Below are 17163 nucleotides of genomic sequence, written 5' to 3' on the forward strand. Positions count from 1 at the left end.
GGTTCACTCTTGCATGTAGTCACTGAGCACTGCCTGTTCTTCAACTGCTCTCAAGTGTTTTATTCTCCCCTCAAACCCTACCCTCTATCGCAGGTATTTCGTTCTTCTCCCTCAATCACAATTTTTAACTGAGGTGTTTCATGGTGTTAGGGTGTGTTAAACTGCTTTTAATGGGCTTTGCTCAAAAGGGGTAAATGAGTAAAATACTATACAAAAATAAATGGTACTACACAGAAGTGAACATTGACTTTCTTTACTGTATTGCTCCATACACATGTCAAACATTTACGATACCAACAGTTGCGTGGCGATGCATTTTAGGTTAAGACTCAATGCTCCACAAAAACCAAAACCAGAATGGAAACGCTGTTGATCTTTCCATGAATGCTGGTGACAATAGGGAGAGGAGATAGAAGTAAAAGATAATATTATGTGTCATGCACAGTGTTTTCAAGCTACCAAACAAACTTCCTTTAGTTGGAACAAAAGATAAGTTCAGCATGTGCCTCAGATATTCTTATTAAGTTGTTACATTGCTATTTTCAACCAGTAAATCAAATCCCTTGTAATTTTCTCTCTAACTAAAATAGGGGTAAATACACACACATACGCACACAGTTTAGTACAATTTACTAAAGTAGAGCTTATTTTGAACAATTTAAGAAACTCCTATTGGTCGCTTCCAGAAAACTGGAACATTAGTTGAATGTGCCATTTAACTGCTACTCTTACAGGGAGAAAATGTGGAGCACCAAGCCCTTTAAGATGGTTTCTTTTTTGTCCTGGGTGATGAAAATATACACCAATATCTTGTCTTGGCTTAGCTTTTAGCTCTCATTCACATTATTCCAAAGTGTTTTTAGTCTGAGCAGCTCTGGTATGTTAAAGAGAATAGGTTTGATTTCCAAGGATTATTCTTACAAGTGAAAAAGTGGACTCTCTGGACAAAAAGTCCCAGATCAGGTTTGCAAAATCAGGATCTGAAGTAATTTGTGTGTGGAGAATGTTCCTAAAATCGCAGAAAATATGCAAGATTCTCCAGTTGTAGGTGAAATCAAGAGGGAAGGAAATCACTTTCTCCTGTGGAGTGTCATGTTACTGTGCTATGCAAATGTTGTGAACATCTACATAGACAGAAATCTATTTGAATTCAAAAATATTTTCAATGACCTACCTACACTTACTGCAGTTCTAAATGTATACCTCATCAAAGTAGTAATAAGTGCTGAAGTACATGTGGGCATGTGCTATTAAAGTACTACTTTTCAGGATTAAAGTGCAAGGTAATATTAATTATTCACAAGTTAAAATAAACTGGACTGGAAAAAAAGAATAAAAATGGCTCAAATGCACTTATTTTCTTAACCCTACACCTCCTGATTGTCCACTAGTCATAGTGGGCCATATGCATGAACACATATTCCTATAGGCACAGAATGGGCAAAACCCTTTGTTGCATCTGGCCCTAAATGATCATATGGTAGACATTTCTCTAACCCTGCATCGGCATTTCTGGAATAGTAAATAAAATACATAAAAATGTGTGCCATGTGTAGATGAAATTCTACCCACTGGGTATTTTGACATTTTACGACAATAGGCCTAATAATAATGTTAATTAAATGTAATGTAGGAGGCCTATAATTCAGGTTGTAAAAGAGCTCTGTCAATTCACCGCCTTCTTGAGAGAAATTACTCTGGATATTCCTTCCTGGTCATAACAAACTGGGTTGGATTAAAGATGACTGGATAGTAAGATACGTTTTGACATTTGTACAGGCCTTTATATTGGTATGGCATCATACCACGATCTTAGTTTAAGAGCTCTTTCGTAGGTTCTAGATATGCCAACATGTGATTGTGAAGGTTGTTAACCAGTGTTCAGGTTGAGTAATGCTAGTAGTGCTTGTTGAATGCTTAGCTTAAACAGGTTTTTTCTGGGTTAGCCTGGAAGTAAAATTAGTTTGATGTAGCTAAAGATTTTTGTAGTGTTTTATGTTTAATGGTAGGTGTGACTGGAGTTTTGTCTTGTAAACTTAGAGGAGGTAGGTACCAGAATTACCCAGGCTGTAGACAATCTACCTGTTAACTGTTTGCTTTCTCATATAAAAAAAAAAAAAAAAAAAAAAAATCCTGTTATATAAAATCACGGGTCCATCAAGGTCTAAACATACAATTCAAATTAAATATTTCAAAATTGACTTCTTCATCTTTTCTACACAGCAGGAGTAATCTAGTTGTGCCAGTCTCATGAAATGTTAGCCACATTATGAAAAATCTACAGAATGTAGTATTCTAGTATTGAGTAGATATGGGGCAGCGCCACATTGCCCCTTGTGCTAGCTTCTCTTTCTTGAACAAAAAAAACAAACTTTTACAAATGATACAATAAAAAATACAAAACTACGTTCTTCAAGGACATGTTCAACATAAATTTCACAATCAGTGTTTGGTTTCCACAGTTTCTGTGCTGAAGATATCTGTCAAGTACGCTTCAGTGAGGCAGGTGAATGAATTGAGAATTCAAAGGCTGCTTGCAGAGAGTCATATCTACAGCCGTTGGCGGGAAAAAACTCAGATGGCGGAGCGTATCATGAAATATGGCTTTCAGCTCTTCCAGGTTACGTGTTTTTCTTGCAGTTTTTGTTGAATGTTGTACTTCATTTCATCCCAGGCAAGCAAAGACCATTGTAAACTCAGGACGTACCACATAATTAATAGTTTCAAGTCCTTCAAATAAGTGACCACTGAAGAAAGAACAGCGGCGCTCTCCAAAAAGTTGAAATTATGTCACTATCATCTGGGTAGGACTCGCAGGCAAAAATAAATAAAAGGGCCGTCTTTGGGCAGGATTAGGAAGAGCAGACACAACTGTGGAGAAAAAACAAAAAGCTTTTATATGAAATCTGAACTGCCATTACAAGCTATGTTGATGAACATTCAATTATAAAACTGAGATATGTTAATACATATGTCACTGATAAGATTCCTTTGGTTTAGGTTGACATGAACTCTTCTTTTTCCCCGTTACATCCATAAACATGAAAGACGGGCTGTCCGCCATGTACACACAAAAGCCACCATATAGGGATCTTAACTCGTTCTTAAAATTATGTAATAACTGTCTCAATTTCAGTGGCACTTGGTGAACACTGAAGCTGGAAATGACTGCCTTGAAGTTGGCTAAGAGGGCGGATAGAGGAAGCTTGACATCCAAAAGTGTAGTGTGCAGTAGGAATAAGTAGGAGAGAGACTGTGGGTTCGGCAGGTCTGAAAATGAAAAAAATCTGAAAGGGTACTAATGAAATATTCCATTATTTGCATGGTTTGCAGGCAAAGCTTAATCCTTCCCGAAATCTTGGGGGGATTATCATTCCCAAGAAAACCTTGGACAAATGCTTGAAAAGGAAAATGCTACTTACCAGTATGCATCTGTTCTTGGCATGTAGAGCTGCAGATCCACACACTATGCATTGATCGCCATCTGGTGTTGGGCCCGGATGTTTGCACTTGTTTTTGTCCTGGAAAAGTCTTTGGAAGTCACAAGATAGGTGACTCCTCCTTTGGATGATAGTGCGCATGGGCATCGGCTCCATCTTCAGATTGTTTTTCGCCAGCAGGGAAATGATGGAGTTTTGTGAGAAACAGGTAAGATGCCCATGTATGCTGTATCTAAATAAGATGAAACTGGAACAGATAAAGGTAGGTGGGAGTGTGTGGATCTGCAGCTCTACATGCCAAGAACAGATGCATACTGGTAAGTGGCATTTTCCGTTCGAGGCATACGAGCTGCAGATCACACACTATGCATAGATTGTATAGCAGTACCCCTCCTTAGCGGCGACCACCAGTATCTGTTGCAGTAGTTTGAAATAATGTTTTGAGTACAGCCTGGCCCACACTAGCTTGCTGTTTTGTTTGCACATCTACACAATAGTGCTTTGTGAATGTGTGTGGTGTAGGCCATGTAGCTGCTTTGCAGATGTCATGTAAGGGAATGTTCCCTAAAAATGCCATTGAAGCCCCTATCTTTCGGGTAGAGTGGGCTTTAGGGGGACCTGATAATGTTCGTATTGCTTTGTGATAGCAAATCTGCATGCATTTGACAATCCACCTTGCTATCCCAGATTTTGAGATGGGGTTGCCTTTATGTGGTGGTAAGAAGGACACGAAAAGTTGTTTTGTCTTGCAAAAAGGTTTTGTTCTCTCAATGTAATAAAGCAGTGCTCTAGAGTGTGAAGAGCTCTTTCTGCGAATGTTTGCGGTTGCGAGAAGAACACCGGCAACTCTACAGACTGATTGAGGTGGAAGGGAGAAATAACCTTAGGGAAGAATTTAGGATTAGTTCGGAGAACAACCTTTTTATGATGTATTTGTAAGAAAGGTTCCTCAATGGTTAGTGCTTGGAGCTCACTAACTCTTCTAAGAGAAGTGATGGCCACTAAAAAAGCAACCTTCCATGTTAAAAACTGTAGCTCACATTTATGTAGAGGTTCAAAGGGAGGACCCATGAGTCTTGTGAGAACTATGTTTAAATTCCACACAGGTGAGGGTGGTACTCTGGGAGGAATTATTCTTTTGAGGTCTTCCATAAATGCTTTGATGGCAGGTACTCTGAAAAGAGATAAGTGTTGCCTATTTTGTAAATAGGCCGCTATGGCAGCGAGGTGCAACCTAATAGATGTATATGCTAAGTTACACTTTTGGAGATGTAGAAGGTAACCTATGATGTGTTGGATAGACACATCTAGGGGGTTGATGGTGTTGTTATGACAATATATAACAAATCTTTTCCACTTGGCTGCATAGCAGGCTCTAGTGGTGGGAGGTCTAGCCTATTTAATAACGTTCATACAGTCAGGGGGAAGGTTAAGGTAACCAAATTCTAAGACCTCAGGTGCCAGATCGCAAGGTTGAGCTGAGCTGGGTCAGGGTGTCTGATCTCACCACGGTTCTGGGTTAATAGGCGTGGGGAGAGATGCAGTTTTTGGTGCAGAACTACAGAGAGTTCCAGTAATGTGGTGTATCACGGTTGTCTGGCCCAAGTTGGAGCAACTAGAATGAGAGTCAGTGAGTGTTGCTGTAGCTTTCGCACCACCAGTGGCATGAGTGGGAGAGGCGGAAAAGCATACGCAAATCTGCCTGACCAATTCATCCATATCGCATTGCCTTTGGACAATGGGTGTGGAAATCTGGCGGCGAAGCTTGGGCATTTGGCGTTTCCGTGTGTGGCGAAGAGGTCTATGTGTGGTTGGCCCCACATTTGAAAAAATGGTTGAAGAACTTGTAGATGAAGTTCCCACTCGTGAATCTGTTGCGTTTGACGGCTTAACAGATCGGCTATGTTGTTTTGGACTCCCGGGACATGTTGGGCTAGGAGAAAAAATGTTCTGCGGTATAGCCCATCTCCAAATGCTTTGCGCTAGTTGAGAGAGCTGTAGAGAATGTGTCCCGCCTTGTTTCTGTATGTAGTACATGGCTGTCATGTTATCTGTGCGGACTAGGACAGCCTTGCCTGATATTTGCTTCTGGAATGCCTTTAGGGCTAGGAATATGGCTAGTAACTCCAGGTGGTTGATGTGGAGTAATTTTTGTTGAGGAGTCCACCTGCCCTGCATGGTGTGATGTAAAAGATGAGCTCCCCAGCCAGAGAGCGATGTGCCCGCTGTCAGGACGATCTGTGGAACTGGCTCTAGGTACGGTCGCCCTTTGGAAAGGTTTTTGGTGTTCCACCACTGCAGAGAGCGATGAGTGCGACCGTCTACCAACACCAGATCTGTTAACTGACCTTGAGCCTGGTTCCATTGACGTGCTAGGCACTCTTGGAGAGGACGCATCTGGAGTCTTGTATGAGGCACTATGAATATGCAAGAGGCCATCATCCCTATGAGTTGCATGAACACTCGAGCTGGAAGAGAGTGTTGAGGCTGAAATCTGGTTATGAGGGCTTGCATGCTTGCTATCCTGGCTGGACTGGGATAAGCTAGCGCTTTTGAGGTGTCTATTGTGGCACTTAGGTACTGTTGTATGTGGGACAGTTGTAGATGAGACTTTGCGTGGTTTACTGTAAACCCCAAGTCGTGGAGCAGTTGAATAGTGGCGTGAGTGTGATGTACACACTGATTGTATGAGCTGGCTTTTATGAGCCAGTCGTCCAAATATGGGAAGACGTGAATGTGTTGTCTTCTTAGATGAGCTGCCACTACCGCCAGGCACTTGGTGAATACCCGGGGTGCTGTGGTGACTCCGAAAGGGAGTACTTTGAATTGGTAGTGTTGACTGTCCACTACGAACCTGAGATATTTCCTGTGAGATGTGTGAATGGGAATATGGAAGTAGGCGTCCTTGAGATCTAGAGTGGCAAGGATGTCGCCTTGTGAAAGAAGAGGAAGGACCTGCTGAAGTGTGACCATGTGAAAATGGTCTGAGTGTATGTAGAGGTTTAGGGATCTGAGGTCGAGAACAGGTCTCAGAGAGCCGTCCTTTTTGGGTATGAGAAAGTACAGAGAGTAAACTCCTGTGTTTTGTTGGTGCAGAGGAACTGGTTCTATTGCACTCTTTTGTAGGAGGGAGATGACTTCGTGCATGACCAGTGATAAATGTTCTAACGGGAGGGGTGGGGAGGGGGGGGGGGGGTCGCTAGGTGGCGCACATCCAAGATGGCCGCACACCTGTGAGGCTCAGGAAGCTTGGCGATCCTATCCACCAATTATCCTTTTTTCTACCAATAACGTTCTGCTACTGGCCGCATGCTCCTAGCACCTGTTGGAACAACTGGTGAAAAAATCGCGGCTCTCCTAGCCTCGGAGATCATCCAGAACGACCCTCCGAACTTTGCCGCCCTGCAGGAGTAAATCACCGGAAGACCTAAGCGGCCGCCACTGTCACCCGAGTCTCGGGGATTCCACGAGGTCGAGCGCCCGGGCTTCGCTGGGCCCGCTCCCTGCATGATATCGCCTGAGAAGAGCAGCCCCCTGTAGCTACTACCTGCATTGGCGCTGCCGCAATACTAAGGGATTCACCGCAGCCGATGGGGAGCGATGTGACAGCCTGCCTGGACCCTGGAGAATGATTACCTGCTGGTGAGAGCGCGCCATTTCTCCCTCTGACCCGCACGCCACCCCCGGGACTTGCTCGTGTGCTCTCTCTGAGGTGGCTGCAGCCTGTGGAGCCTTCTTGGGGGTCCAGTGCACTGACGCGACCCTTCTACCCCGAGAGCCATCAGCAATAAACATCCAGGCAATAGGACGGCTGCGGGGGGCGCGCGCCGTCGGCTCTGCCCGGCCGCTACTGCTACCACCACCCCGGATTTCTTGCGTGACTGCGGGCCCTGCCCATACCGTGTCTGCCATCTCTCCGCTCTCGCAGGCACGGACTGTCATTCTACTATGCCTGCTAACATCGGGGAGATTATTGCCGGTTCCTGTGTTGACGGGGAGGACTGAGCCATCGGCTGGGGAGTTGCTTTGACTGGGGAGGTGGCGGTGCACCCCTCCTCCCCTCGGGCTGCCACTTCGACGAACAAGCTCCTACAAGGCCTGCTCTCTACACTTGCGAGGACTGCTACCAGCTGCGATCTGCAACAAGACCACTACAGTCTTTGCAGCACTGTGGGCGCTGGACTGCACTGAAGCAGTCGCCTTGCTTATTTCAGCAATAAAGGCGCCAATTTGAGGGGCTGTAGGGCCGTTACATTGTACACAGGGCGCTGCTGTCTTGCTGTGCTCCAGTTTTGGCGCGCTCCTCCCTTGACATTTGGAAGCCCTGGCCGTCTGCCCATACACTCATGAGCCACACATCACTACAGACCTTACTGGTGCTACCGCCTGGGACCATAGAGAGACGGAGCAGGTCGCATTGGCGATGCTTGTCGCACTCCCCACGGAAGCTGCCCACAAAGAACCAATGCGCCCCTGATCCACCTCCAGTGAGGCCTTGGTTGATTACACGCTGCTAACAAAAGCCAACACACACTGGCGCCACAGGCCAACGTATTACGGTGATGGTGGCGCCACCTGCAACGGACTGACCATATGCTGCATTGTGGGCTGACTGCGACTACTGTGCGCCATTCCAGTGCTGCCCCGCGCCGTTCTTTGCATCTGACGAACTTGCTTGCCTACCTGCACACCGAGAGACACATACCGCCATAGCCTCTATTGGTGCTGCCACCAGAGACCCTGTGGGGGAGATCTCGAACATGTTGTCACTGCATGCCTTACATATCTAGAGACGTTGTCCACAGAGAATCTATTTGCTACTAGTCCGCGCCCCGATCCCTCCGCCTGGGCAGACAAAACTTTCGGAGCACCTGCGCATCTGTGTTGCCGTGACAGTTGTTCACTCCACAGAAAGATGGGGAAACCTGATGGGCGACAACCCAGGCTCACCTTCGAAAATAAAAAGACCTCGACCAGATCCACCTCCGCAGACTCCGGATCGAGCAGTGCGGATCAGACCTCAACACCCTCGCCATCCTCTGGAGAGGAGGTCAAGACATTGCTCCTGGCTGTTCAGCACAGGCTCTCTGGTCTCTCCGGGAAAATGGACACTATGAACACTCGATTAGACTTTCTGGTCCAGAAAGTCGACAAACATGACGGACAGTTAAAAGAAGCCGAGCGTCGTATTTCTGTGACTGAAGATGCCACCTCGCAGATGCAACAGCAGATGGTGCAAATGGATAAACTTCTTAAAATAATCGCAGCTAAGAATGAAGACATCGAAGCGAGGAGCCGCCGGAACAACATTCGCATTATAGGCATCCCTGAGAGTACAAACCTGGGGCGTATGGAGGACTATGTTGAACGCCTCTTAACTACTACCTTTGGCACTGAATCCTTTTCGTCACATCTGGTGGTGGAGCGCGCCCATCGCTCCCTTGGCCCTCGACCGCCGCCGGGTGAGACTCCTAGGCCCATCGTGGCCTGGCTCTTGAACTATCGAAACCGGGATGCAGCGTTAAAAAAGGCCCGTGAGCAGAAACCGCTACAATATGATGGCACCACGTTCAGCATATATCCAGACTTTACTATAGCGGTGCAGGAGGCGTGCCGTAAATTCTCTCCTGTTAAACAAAAACTGCACAAAGCCCACATAGAATACGCCCTCATGTACCCTGCACGCCTACGGATCTTGAGTCATGGTAAACATATCTTCTGCACGAACCCACAGCAGGCGGAGGACTTTCTGAAGGCCAACCAAAGGCGATCCCCACGGCGGGAAGGTGTTTCCCGGTCCCCATCTCCATCCTTTGACTGAACGGCAGCTTCGTGGAACTGGACTGCCTTCTCGCACCCACGGACTTCGGTGTGGGAGTTCCCGGTGGGGACGGAGGGCGTTGCCTTGACTTCTACGATGCTGCGGCTCCAGCTCTGCTCCCACGCTGAGACACCTATCCCGCATGATTATCCTGGACAGTTAAGTGCCCTGCTGGGCTTTGAACGCTTCTAGTGGCCTTTAATACAATCTCTTATTTTTTTTTTCTCTTTTTCTAAATTCTTAGGTAGATTCGTACTTTGCATCGCCAAGCACCCTTCCTCCCCCCACCACCCTCCCCCACCCGTCACTTCGTGGCGATTGGGGACTGCGAAGCAGGTAGAGGAATTGGGAACGGGAAGGTCAATTGCCCACTGGCGCCCCCCCTTATGGGAGATCCCCTGAACTGTTCTGTTTTTCTAGTTTCTTAAGGTCATTTATTGGTACTACTACATTGGGTTTCATTGGCCCTGTCGGACAGTCGACATTGTTTGCTGGGTCTGGGTGGGCGTTCTAATACCGGCATATTTGGGGTGCCGTTATGGGAGGGGGTGGTTTGGGGTTTCCTTGCCTGCGCTAATGTGATTGTTCAGATGACGTCGACAGAACAGGGCGTTGTGATTAGACTGATCAGCCTTACTGTTTTATATCTTATGCAGCACAGGACATTCATGTCTATAATCAAGATTGCGCAGATGTTTGGGTTGTTATTGGTGGTTGGGGTAGTATCGATATTAGCTACTTGCTATGATGCTAAATCACTGTGGTTTTTATTCTCGGTTTGCTGTGGGGGGAGGGGATAGGATGGGAATGTTTTTTATTGTTCTGATACACACTTGATAACTGCAGCCAGACAAATAAATTCAGCTATTGCTTACCATGCCCCATTGTCAGTGAGAGGACACAATACTTTTCAGTATCGACACCCTTGTCAAATACGATCTCACCCTCTATTATGACAGCGTAACCTGATCGCTCATGCATCAAACTGCTCACATGGAATGTCGGGGGTCTCCGAGACCCGCGCAAACGGAGGCAAATGTTAGCGTATCTTGATAGGCACCACATACAAATTGCTATGCTCCAAGAAACTCATATAGCCCCCCTGCTATGGTAGTAGGTGGGCTTCTGCGCGCGCCTTCTCCTCCTACTCGACCTACTCACGAGGCACACTCATACTAGTCAAGAAGAACACACCATTCGTACTGGGCGGTACATACAGTGACACGGGCGATCGCAGCTACATGTTCTGGGGTACGTTGGTCACCCAATCGGTCACGTTTGTCTGTAGCTATGGCCCCAACCTAGACAATCCTGACTACTTCACCTCACTCTGGGGACAAATACTAAAAATCGGCTCCACACACGTTATATGGGGGGGGGGGGGGGGTGATTTCAACACAGCTCTATGTCCCGCCTTGGCCTGCTCCAACCCCCTCCCCCACCACTACACCAACACTCGGGAAGCCCTATCTGGGTTGATTGCAGAACAGGGACTGGTGGATGCATGGCGTTACACCCACCCCACTGATAGAGAAGGCACGTTTGACACAGCAGGGCACGCCACGTGGTCCCGATTAGATTATTGGATTTGTTTGCGTGGAGTGGCTCCCTGGATTCACTGTCAAGCACTTAGCCTGCACATACTCAGATCACGCACCGGTTTACCTAGAAATACTTCCCCCCCAACTCAATAACACCCCACGCTGCTGGAGACTGGTCCCTGAGACGCTGCTTAGATACCGTCTTTCAATCCGAACTGGGGGAAGAGATTGCGGACTTCTTCGCTAGGAATAAAGGCTCTGTTAATCATGTGGGCACGCTGTGAGAGGCCTTTAAGGTCACTTTCCGAGGCATAGGTATATCCAAGAGTTTTGGAGTACTCCACAACATTAGACGAACCTTGCACCGTTTAGAGACTGAAATCAAACAACTGGAAACTGACATGTGGTCTGCTAACTCGGGTGCCCAGCGAGCCGCACTTCGCGAAAAGCTCACGGACTATACTACTACTGCAGGTCGTGAAGTGAAATTCAGAGGCAAGCACTTTGTCGCTAGGCGTTATGGGGAGGGCGAGAGACCTGGCCGTGCATTGGCAAGTACTATTAAACAACCGCGCTTCTCCAACTACGTGTTGGAAGTGATTGACAATGTAGGGACTCGCCATAGGGATAGTCTCGATATTCTAAACACTTTTGCCTCATACTATGCAGATCTCTATAGTTCACAACGCACCTCTCCTCCTGACTTTTCTCCCTATTTATAAGACATAGCTCTTGGGTGGCTAGGCGATTCGCAGCGCGAATTCCCGACAGCGCCATGTGAAGATGATGAGCTGAGGGAAGCAATCATGCAGATGAAGTTGGGGAAATCGCCAGGATCCGATGGCCTTCCCATCGAGTTTTACAAGACCTACATGGATCAGCTACTCCCCGTGCTAAAAGAGGTATTTCTCGAAGCCTGGGAGGCACGATTCCTGCCCGCCTCAATGAGAGGCACTAATCACGTCGTTATTAAAACCAGGTAAACCTGCAGACCGCTGTGAGTCCTACAGGCCTTTTTTCTCTTATAAACACGGATGCAAAAATACTTGCTAAATTTATAGCGAATCGCCTCAGCCTCCTGATGGATATGTTGTTCCTCCCGGATCAAGCAGGGTTTATTCCCGGCAGGGCGACATCCAAAACTCGCGCTGGTAGCTGTATTCCTAGATGCCTCTAAGGCTTTTGATTCGGTGGAGTGGGACTATCTGTTCACTATTTTGCAAAACATGGGCCTTCCTGCGAGCTTTATACTATGGATCAGACTCCTCTGCACTTCACCAACGGCGAAAGTCTTGATCAATGGCCATATGCCACCCTCCATCCCTCTCTCTCGCGGCACCCACCAGGGCTGTCCACTCTCCCCCATCCTCTTTGGTAATGGAACCACTGGCAGCCAAGATCAGGCAACACTATAGTCATGTGGGCCTATGTTGTTTCCTTCGTCCAGTCCTAATTTCCCTATATGTGGACGATGTCACCCTCTACATCAAAGACCCCCGCCAAAATCTGAACCCACTACTACGTAAATTTGTTAAATTTGGCGGTCAATCAGGTATCCATATCAACTGGTCCAAATCCCAAATATTCAAGCTGACCAGCTCTGCCACTCCCTTTGAGCCCGACTATCCCATTGTGTGGTGTGATGAAGATGTTAGATATTTGGGGATCCGCGTTGCGGCGGACAGAGAGGAGCTGATGCGCGTCAATTATGGGTGTGGAACATGTTACAGGCTGCATCAATCACTGGATAACGCTCCCCCTCACCATGGCTAGTCGTATTTCCCTTATCAAAATGGTCATACTCCCCAAATTCTTATACTTATTTCTTAATATTCCATACAACCCCGGACGGCATTTTTTCCCTACCCTCCAATCTGAACAGATTAGATTAGTGTGGGGCGGAAAACAGCCGCGCACCCAATGGGACATACTCGTGCGGCCTTATGCACACGGAGGCTTTGATGTGCCTAACTTTGAATTGTACTATTTAAGCGCTCAGGCACACTTCGCTCATTTTTGGTTTAACCCACCCCGCTATACTCCACACGTCACCACTGAACATTGGCTTGCAGATCCCATCCCACTGGACGGTGCCCTTCTTTCTAAAGATGAGCCCTGTAGACGATTCCCCACTTCAGTAGACTGTACGGTTAGGGCCTGGTCCCTATTCCCCACTTCTACCACTCACCTTTCACCCAGAGGTGTCGTTGCTACAAGAAGGAATTTTTAAGAAAGTCGCGTGTGCACGTAACATCCGCTGCTGGGGAGATCTTTATGCAGATGGTAAGTTTCGCACTCTTCAACAACTATGTCATGACCCCCCACCTTCAACCATGGAAACTTTTCTATACGCCCGCCTTCGTCACGACATCCAAATGAGTCACTCCACATACCCCTCCGAGGCAACAACACTGGCCCCACTACACCAGACATTGCGCGCGTCCTCTGCCTCACACTTAGTGTCCACACTCTATCATACTTTGTACGTGGATGCTGTCTATCCCCCATGAGCAGCCCGTGCTAAGTGGACGGCGGAACTCGGTCAAGACCTCACTGACGAGCAGTGGTCATTTTGCTGCAAACCGGCGGAGCAGGTCTCCTCCAATAGCAGGCTCCGTATTATTCATTATCGATTCTTACATCGCAGTTATTACACTCCAGACAAGCTCCACAATCAGTGTTTATGGGATACACATAGATGCGATAGATGCAAGGCGGAACACACAGACTTTCTACACCTTGCTTGAGGATGTCCTGAGGTACTTACCTATTGGAGACAGGTCCTCACGGCCCTCGACTCTATGAAATCTGCACCTATCTCCCGGTCGCCACTCATAACTCTTCTTGGGTACACTGCACATATTCCTGCTACACATCGGATGTTCGTGTCCTTTTGCCTAGTGCTGGCTAAGCAACAAGTGGCCTGCAGATGAGGCCGGGGCCGGGCGCCTAAGTTTAAGGACTGGCTGGGGGACCTGATTCTCTGGCAGGACCAACTCAGTACATATGCTGAATGACTTCCTCACTCCTCACGTCCCCGTGACATCTGGGGCCCGCTACAGACATACTTGCTAGAGCAACCGCTTAATGCTGTGGACGGTTCTCGAGACCTACTCACACTGCCCCTCAGACCTTTTCACACGTGTGTGCGCTAAAGCTCTTGCTTGTGCTGCCCTCGTGGGCTGCGCCCTCTCTTCTCATCAATCCCAGTTAACCTGTGCTTGATCCCCCCCCCCTGACATCCTGTTTCTACTGGCACTCATCCTGGTGACTCCATGAATTGCTCCCTTCCTCTTCCATATACCTCCTTCCTGACCTCTGGCAAAGTGTATTTGTCTTCATTGGTTGCTGTCACTTGTCCTTTTTTTTCCTTCAGGTGTCTTTGATTTACGATATTGTATTGCTGTCTATGATATGGCTGCGCATACGCTGCATATGCTGAGATTTTGATTGTATGTCATTGTTAAAAATTTAAATAAATAAAAATAAAAAAGGTTCTAACGACATTGGGCGCTGTTTTGGTGGTATGTTTAGGGGGGGGGGGGTGAGTTCTAGACAGTAACCCGATTGAACGATTTGTCTCACCCACCTGTCTGTGGTGATGTTGCTCCAAACAGGCAGGTACTGTTGTAATCTTCCCCCAACTGGAGTGGAATGGGCCAGGGGGGGGGGGGACGGTGGGAAGTCATTGGGTAGGGGTGGAGGCAGAGCGGGTGTTGTTGGTCTTGCCTCTACCTTTGTTATTGTTACCTCTGTAGCCTCCTCTCTGGTAACCTCTGGTGAATGTAGACTGGGTGGGAGTCTTATAAGAGGTGGAGGGGTTGTCAGAGGAGTAGCCTCTGGAGGTGCCCTTGTAAGAGGAACGACGAAAGGAACGTCTGGGAGCTTGCGATTGCAAGGCTCCCATTGATTTAGCTGTGTCCATGTCTTTCTTCATCTTTTCAAGTGATAAATTTACTTTAGGGCCAAATAGGTGTTCCTGATCGAATGGTTGGTTTAGGATGGAACTTTGTACTTCAGGTTTAAAACCTGAAATGCTGTGTTATCTGCTTCCAGCTTGCTGCTCAGCCAGTGCATGGTGTAGAATGTTTGTATGAGTGTATGATGTCATAGAGTGTTGTATGCGTGCATGAATGTCAGTTGAGAGTAGGGCTGAACAGCAAGCAGGCTGCTCCTGTTGGCGTTTCTTTCTTACTTGTTTTCTTTACTTGATTCCATTCTTCCTTCATCTGTACCTTACTTCATTTATTATTACCTAATAAACTACATGAAGATACCATCTGAATCCAGACCATTCTTCCGTTACAACACTGGCGACGATCTGAAGAACCTACATCTGTTTTCTCAAGGACTTCTGAACTTTGAAAAACCTAAGCAACTACAAGGTATGATCTTGTAACTACTCATGAACTTTAAGGCATTCTGAAACCTACGTACTTTTAAGCTTTCTGGCACCCTACGAACCCCAACAGTGACCTTCCACCGGTCGCCCTCAATACCTTCGTGCCAGTTTCTGCTTAGTTCCTGTTTATCTGCTGCCTTGTTTCCTCTCCTACTTCTTAGGGTTAGCACCCCATCCTGCTACTTTGGGACTGTTTCCTCCCAACGTGCAGTTCCCTCGAAGTGTGTTTTCCTGCTCTGCTGCACTTGAACGCTGTTGCTCTGGAGAGATTCAGTTTTGATCAAGATAAACCCTTCTGTCTCGGTCTGGCGAACTGCTAATCCCCTGTGTGGAACTTCGAGTCGGGTGAGAGAGCACCTGATGTTTCTGTATCTCTGCCTGCCATGTAGAGGAGCAATGCGTGTGATCGAGTGCTTTACAAGACGGTTTCCACTATGTAGAGGAGCAATGCGTGGGATGGAGTGCTTTACAAAGCGGTTTCCATTTTCCCATATCCCCTCAAATAAAAAAATTTTGGCACGGGTTTTCAAATGGCTGTGTAACCGTTTTGACGATTTCAAACTTGGCACGAGATGCCTTCTGCGCGTTGGCACACAGCGTGTGCACCCTTACGTGTTCCTGGCGTTCAGTCGATGCCTCCATTCTACCTCCATGACGTGTGCTCCTTTGTTTTCCTATGGTCAATATTCACGTATGTGCACGGTGATGCCGGGAGCCATCCGGCAAGGCGTCACTGTGTGTGCATCCATCTTGTGTTTGGCACCACCGGAGCACTTCAAGTTGCAGTGTTCTGAGATTTCATACTTTGATGCGTTTCCTCTGCCAACCACGTTTTGCGCTTGACTTTAAGTTATTTCAAGAGCTCCTCATTTGCAGCAAATGTAAACCTGCTTTATCTTCTCGTTTTTGACTGGATCATTTTATGCACCTCCTTCATTTTTCCTGGTGAGACTCTGGTGCAATGCAGTTTACAGGTGCCTAAAGAAAGGAAGGTACTGTTTTTTTTCTTTTTCCTTCACAATATTTTCAGCCAGAAATTTCTTTGTCATGGGAGACACCGTGAATTGAGCATTATTTCGTTTCTGCATGACCACATCTTTTATTTTATTTTATTATTTTCTTGCGACAATGATTTAGCTCGGGTGAGAAATCACTCACCGGTGGCTGCACTTGTTTTTTTTTACTATGCATATGGATATCTTGCCATAAGAGTTATTGCTTGCACTTTATTTGTTTTATCTTATTATTTATTGGAACGTTGTTTAAAGTTTAAAATGCTTATTTCTGTTATGAACCATTTTGCCAACATGCATTTTCTTGTGTTCTCGCATTTTACGCTGACATTTATTGTCACATATTGTAAGTACTTATTTTACATTTTGTTCAGTACTTGAGAGGACCAGTATTTGCAGGGTTTAGAGCATCTGTTTTAATAGCCTACTGGCTGTATACCTTACTTTACAGTCATTCCTTTGACCAGTATTTGCAGGGTTTAGCGCATCTGTTTTAATAGCCTACTGGCTGTATACCTTACTTTACAGTGATTCCTTCTCAATTCTTATTGGAGAATCTTCAGTGTTTCTATCATAGTATTTATTGCAACATTAATTGGTTTAAAAATTCCATAGGGAATTTCTGATTGAGATCTGAGTGATTTTGCTCTTATGTTACATGACTTGTCAGGTCACCAGCGTTATGCATCACGGTAGGTTACATTCCTATGTTACGTGACTTGTCAGGTCACCAACACTGTTATCCATTATGGTATGTTACCTTGCCATGTTTCGAGACTTGTTAGGTCACCTTCTCTGTTATCTATTGTGTTACCTTATTTTACATGTGCCTTATCCTCCTGTTTGTGATTCGTCACCCACAATGTTTCTTACATACATTAGTGGTTTACATTACTTTACGTTGCATTTCCTTACAGTGCTTTTCTTTAGGGCATATGCTATGTAT

At 46.5% G+C, this 17163-nt stretch overlaps 1 protein-coding gene across 1 annotated transcript in view; it reads right to left on the bottom strand.

The window, feature by feature from the left end:
- Positions 1 to 237: 237 nt before the first annotated feature.
- The window catches only part of IGSF8 (immunoglobulin superfamily member 8), a 162703-nt gene continuing 145777 nt past the window's right edge, over positions 238 to 17163 (bottom strand). Inside the window, exon 7 of the mRNA XM_085637156.1 lies at positions 238 to 2871. The gene's annotated coding sequence lies outside the window, so the exon portion shown is untranslated. The remainder of the gene's footprint in view (positions 2872 to 17163) is intronic.

This window comes from Triturus cristatus, chromosome 12 (genome assembly GCF_964204655.1).
Source record: "Triturus cristatus chromosome 12, aTriCri1.1, whole genome shotgun sequence".
Lineage (NCBI taxonomy): Eukaryota > Metazoa > Chordata > Amphibia > Caudata > Salamandridae > Triturus > Triturus cristatus.